The sequence below is a fragment of the Phacochoerus africanus genome, chromosome 1 (assembly GCF_016906955.1).
Source record: "Phacochoerus africanus isolate WHEZ1 chromosome 1, ROS_Pafr_v1, whole genome shotgun sequence".
Classification (NCBI taxonomy): Eukaryota; Metazoa; Chordata; class Mammalia; order Artiodactyla; family Suidae; genus Phacochoerus; species Phacochoerus africanus.
In genome coordinates this window covers 191,563,678-191,569,845 of record NC_062544.1, presented here as the reverse complement: position 1 = coordinate 191,569,845, position 6,168 = coordinate 191,563,678, and positions in this window count along the sequence as shown.

Below are 6,168 nucleotides of genomic sequence, written 5' to 3'. Positions count from 1 at the left end.
CGAGCTGCGTCTGCAACCTACACCACAGCTCACAGCAATGCCAGGCCAGGGATCGAACCCGCAACCTCATGGTTCCTAGTCGGATTCGTTAACCACTGCGCCACGATGGGAACTCCTAAAATACATATTTAGAGCCTTATTTAAAGGTCTTTTTGTAATATGATTAGCCTGTATTTGCATTCTCCTAGGGCTGGTTTCTCTTGGAGCTAGAAGAAATCTTAGAGATACTGGGTCCCAACAATTATTTTACAGATGAAGAAACTAGGAGTCAAGAATAATGAGTTATTTTTCCTAGGTCATAGTGATAGCCTATGATAGAGCCATGTCAAGAACTCCCAGCCATTTTCTTTCTATTAGAAAAGGCTCTGTGAGGCGAATAAATTTTAAAGGATTGTTTTATAAATAGAATTTTAAAATTAGATAGATAGATGTAACTTTCAAGGAAAGTCCAGGCTTACCTGTTATAAGATGGTTCTAGTACCGATATTCTTTGTCATCTTTGTGACTTTTTGTTTCTAAGTTATTTTTAAGACATTACCATCAGAGTTCCCATTGTGGCTCAGTGGGTCAAGAACCTGACATAGTGTCCATGAGGAGGCAGGTTCAGTCCTTGGCCTTACTTAGTAGGTTAAAGGCCTGGTGTTGCCACAAGCTGCGGTGTAGTTCACAGATGCAGCTTGGATCCAGTGTTGTTGTGGCTGTGGCATAGGCCTGCAGCTGCAGCTCCAATTTGACCCCTAGCCTGGGAACTTCCATGTGATGCAGATGCAGCCATTAAAAAAAAAAAAAAGACATTATAACTAATGAAGAAAATTGAAAATTTCAAAGTGATAAAAAGAGAATAGATTATTTAAAGTTCTATTACACAAACACAAATGCATTTGAGGTTTGTGTGTATTTCCATCCAGTTGTTGTATTTGCATTTATTTTAAACATAATTGTCATAATATATATTCATTCATTTATAACTAAGCAGTTGTGGTATCCTATTTTGAAACTTATTTGAAAATTTTAAGGGCAAAGTATTCTATTTACATTTAGATATAATCTTACTTATTTTAATATGTAGAAGAAACATTTATATGCATTTATTTTAAAATAAATGTTTTATACAAGAAACCACTTGCATAGTTTCCAAGGGTTTTTTGATTTGTTTTGTTTTGTTTTTGCTTTTTTAGGGCCTCACTCATGGCATATGGAAGTTGGTCGAATCTGTAGCTGCCAGCCACCGGCCTACATCACAGCCACAGCAACATGGGATCCAAGCTGGGTCTGCGACCCATGACATAGCTTGTGGGCAACTCCAGATCCTTAACCCACTGAGCAAGGCCAGGGATGGAAATTGCATCCTCATGGATGCTAGCCAGGTTCGTAACTGCTGAGCCAAAACAGGAACTGCTAGACAGCCCTCGTTTTTGTCTTCCCTCCCACCCCAACAACAAAAAAATCAGCATCCATTCATGGACAAAAGTGCTTTTGAGGGAGCTGTGGGTTCCAGCATCACCCAAATGGAGGGACTCCAAATGGACCCAAATGGAGTCTTGCCCACTCCTGTGTCAGGTTTTATAGCAGTCCATACTTGCAGAGGAAAAGTTCGCACACTCTGCTGGACCAAGAGGAAAAAAGTGTTTAGACCCACTGAGATGAGTGTTTAGTAAAGACTGGAGGAAGTGACTTGCTACTTCAAATGTGAAGACAGCAGCACAAAAACTCCAAGGAACATGAAAAATCAAGGACACGATGCAACAACAAAAAAAATCACAATAATCTTCAGGTAACTGAACACAAAAACATGGAGATCTTGACTTACTGATTAAAGAATTCAAAATAACTATTTTAAGGAAACTCAATGAACTACAAGAAAATACAGAAAATTCAGCAAAATCAGGAAAATAATACATGAACAAATTGGATTTAACAAAGGAATAGAAATCATAAGAAAGAACCAAACAAATTCTGGAGCTGAAGAATCCAATGAATGGAATTAAAAGTGCACTAGAGAACATAAGAGCAGACTTGATCAAACAGAAGAAAGAATCAATAAGACTGAAATAGGGATTTCGGGGAAAAAAAAAAAGAAAGAAAAAGGAGTTCTCATTGTGGTTCAGCAGTAACAAACCAGACTAGTATCCATGAGGACAATGATTTGATCCCTGGCCTCAATCAGTGTGTTAAGGATCCGGAGTTGCCGTGAGCTGTGGTGTAGGTCACAGATACAGCTAGGATCCCACACTGCTGTGGCTGTGATGTAGGCCTGCAGCTATAGCTCTGATTTGACTTCTAGCCTGGGAACTTCCATGTGCTGCAGGTGTGGCCCTAAAAATAAAAAATAAAAAAAAATAGGGACTTTGGAATTATCTGGTCAGAAGAGGACAAAGAAAAAAATAATGAAAAAGAGGGAAGAAAGTCTCTGTGAGTTGTGGGATATCATTAAAAGGATCAATTTGTGATTATTGCTGATACAGAGGGAGAAGAGAGGGAGAAGGGTGTAGAAAGTTTATTTAGATAAATAACAGCTAAGAACTTCCCAAATTTGGGAAGAGATTTGGATATCCAAATTTATAAAGCTCATAGGTCTCTAAACAAAATCAAATGAAATAATTTTTTTAAATTCTATGGCTGTACCTGCGGCATATGGAAGTTCCTAGGCCAGAGACTGAATCTGAGCCATAGCTGCAGCCACAGCCACAACCCACTGTATCAGCCGGGCATCGAACCCATGCCTCTGCAGCAATCCAAGACACTGTGGTTGGATTTTTAACCCACTATACCACAGCAGGAACTCTGGATTCAAATTTATAAAAATAGTAACTTTCTGGGAATACAGACCTAACAAAAGTAAATACCCAATAGAATTAACCAGTGCTTTATTTTTCCAATATGATGATTTTTTTTGGGGGGGGGGGGCCATGCCTGCATGTGGAAGTTCCTGGGCTAGGGGTCAAATCAGAGTTGCAGCAGCCAGCCTATGCCACAGCCACAGCGATGCCAGATCCTTTAACTGACTGAGGACAGGGATCAAACCCATTTCCTCATGGATATTAATAAAGTTCTTAACTCCCTGAGCCATAACAGGAACTCCTTCAAGATGATTATTTAAAAACCAAGAGACAGGAGTTGCCGTCGTGGCACAGTGGTTAACGAATCTGACTAGGAACCATGAGGTTGCGGGTTCGGTCCCTGCCCTTGCTCAGTGGGTTAACCATCTGGTGTTGCCATGAGCTGTGGTGTAGGTTGCAGACGCGGCTCGGATCCCATGTTGCTGTGGCTCTGGTGTAGGCCGGTGGCTACAGCTCTGATTGGACCCCTAGCCTGGGAACCTCCTTATGCCGCGGGAGCGGCCCAAGAAATAGCAAAAAGACAAAAACAAAAAACCAAGAGACAGAGAAACCTAACTGAATACATAATTCATTTGATTTATTTTTGACATATCTAGTTGCTAAAATTAAAATGTCATCTTGATTACTTGGCCCAAGAACTTAGCCAGTGGATGTGTTTAATGGCTAATTATTACAAAGCATATTTTATCAAAATAAATCATTTATTCCTGAGAAGGGTAGACCAATTATCCTATCATTGATTTCAATTAAGTCAATGAAATGAGTTCTGATTATAAATCACCAACTCTGGTACCACTAATAGTTGTTAAGAACAGACTTGGAGTTCCTGCTGTGGTGCAGTGGCTTAAGGATCCAGTGTTGCCACAGTTGTGGCACAGGTCACAGCTGTGGCTCAGATTCAATCCCTAGTCCGAGAACTTCCATATGCCAAGGGTGTGGCCAAAAAAAAAGGACAGACTTGTTTGTATCATTGATAAGATCAGTTTCTCATAAGTTTCTCCCTAAAGGTATTATGCTCTTACCTCCACACCTTGATTATGCTTGCATGTGCCTGTCTGCCTTGTCTGTATATTTCTACTCACCTTTGAAGACTCTTTCTGCATCTCTACTATAGCACTTAGAAATTTTTCTTCTATTTATGTACGTGTTAATTATTTATTTTCTTTCCTACTAGACTGAGAACTTCCATGCAGGGATATTGTTCCATCCCCAAGGACAATATACTGTCCAATACTTAGTAGGTATCAGTAAATGTCTGCAAATTTTAGAAAATAAATGCCATCTGTGTCCAAAGATAATAAGCCAATTGTAGCATACTTAGATTATTTATATAAAATTAAATATTATCAAGTATCAATTCCTTTCCACATAGTTTCAGGCATAGACCATGAAAAAATATCTTGCTTTTTTTTTTTTTTGGCCTTTTTATATTTTCTTAGGCCATACCTGTGGCATATGGAGGATCCCAGGTTAGGGGTTTAATTGGAGCTGTAGCCACCGGCCTACGCCAGAGCCACAGCAAAGCGAGATCCGAGCCGCATCTGTGACCTACACCACAGCTCACAGCAACACTGGATCCTTAACCCACTGAGCGAGGCCAGGGATCGAACCTGAAACCTCATGGTTCTCGTGGTCGGATTTGTTAACCACTCAGCCACAACGGGAACTCCATATCTTGTTTTTGAATGCACACGTAAAGTAGAAGGAGCCACTTCCTATCAAGAACTATGAAATCATTTTCTCAGGGATTATAGGAATATATATATGCCTTAAATATGTTATCCACAGTTGTTTGCATCAGTCTTAAAATATGAAAAAAGAGAAATGGATGAGATACTTAACCAGAACCCTACTAAAAGACTAGTTTTTAAGCAGGCAAAACTTGATAATCTTTCTGAAACAAGATTCTGAAATAAAATCATTTTAGTATTTTCAGAAATATTGAAAATTACTTTAAAACAGGTTTCTTCAGTATACAGATATCCAATAACATAACTTTCCATCTAACTCATCCCCATCTTTACCCAGGGGTAGGTCATTAAGATGCCTTTTTGAGGAAGATAATACTTGTAACTGCTAATTGACCAGGTAGCTGCTGCAGAAGGTGCTTCTATGATAAGCTTCAAGGCCTAAATGTCTTATATGCTGAACATTATAAAATACTGTCACTCTAAGGAAATGATATTTAAGCAGATACAAATAATAAGGATGGGCTGACTAGGATGAAAGTGGATGGCAGAGAGTGCTAGGTAGAGGAAAGAGCACAGAACATGTATAAAGACCCTGACGCTGAAAAACTGTAGTAGCCCTGACTACTGAAAGGAAGCCAGTGTGACTGCAGCATAGAGGACAGGTGAGGAGGGCACTAGGAGAGTCAGAGTGGGCAGAAGCAGACCAGCAATTGTTGGAAGGCTTGGAAAGAACTTTGAATTTCTTTGAAAATATTATTCAAATTCAGCATGCACCAGCCTCTGCACCAGTGATTGGCTGGAACCCTAAGTGCCAACTCTCCACTTTCCATGGACCAATAACTGTGTCCAGTCATTGTAGCCCTATACACAGAGGGGACTACCATGTGAAGACAAGAGGCAGAGAATGGAGGCATCTACAGTCCAAGGAACTCCAAAGATTACCAGCAACCACAAAAGTTAGCACGAGTGAGGCAAGGAAGTATCTCTTAGAGCCTTCAGAAAGAGCATGGCCCTCTGACACCTTGATTTCAGACACCTGGCCTCTACAAGTTTGTGAAGACAAATTTCTATTGTTTTAAGCCGTTCAGTTTGTGGTACTTTGTTACAACAGCAATAGGAAACTGATACAGTTACAGAGGGCAAGATCCAGGAAACTGGGAGATGAGGCATAGGCGAGGTCCCTAAATAGTGTGTTTATGAAGAGAAGAGATAGCAATATGATGCTTCCAGTCCTGGAGCTGCTGTAGGCTGGTGCATGCTGGATTGTTTTTAATGAAGTCATAGATCTTTGGATGATGCCATATTAGGATGATTACAAGAAGAAGAAAAAACAAAACAAAACACTTGTTCTTTGAGTACAAGCCAAGGATTTCTGTCTTAAGTGAGTATAATATTGTCACAATTGGCAAGATCAAGGATGAGCTTCAAACCATTATCAGTAGAGGGGTTATGAAAATTAGGCACATACATAATAAATACAGTAATTCACAAACTCATTTTCTTCAACTTGTTATGTAGTGCATTTGACCTTAATTGGAACACTGCATTTTGATATATTGCTAAGGATGTTTCTGAATGTAATTCTTAGTATATCGCAGGACTGAACTCATCATCTCACCGCAACCTGATTTGCATCC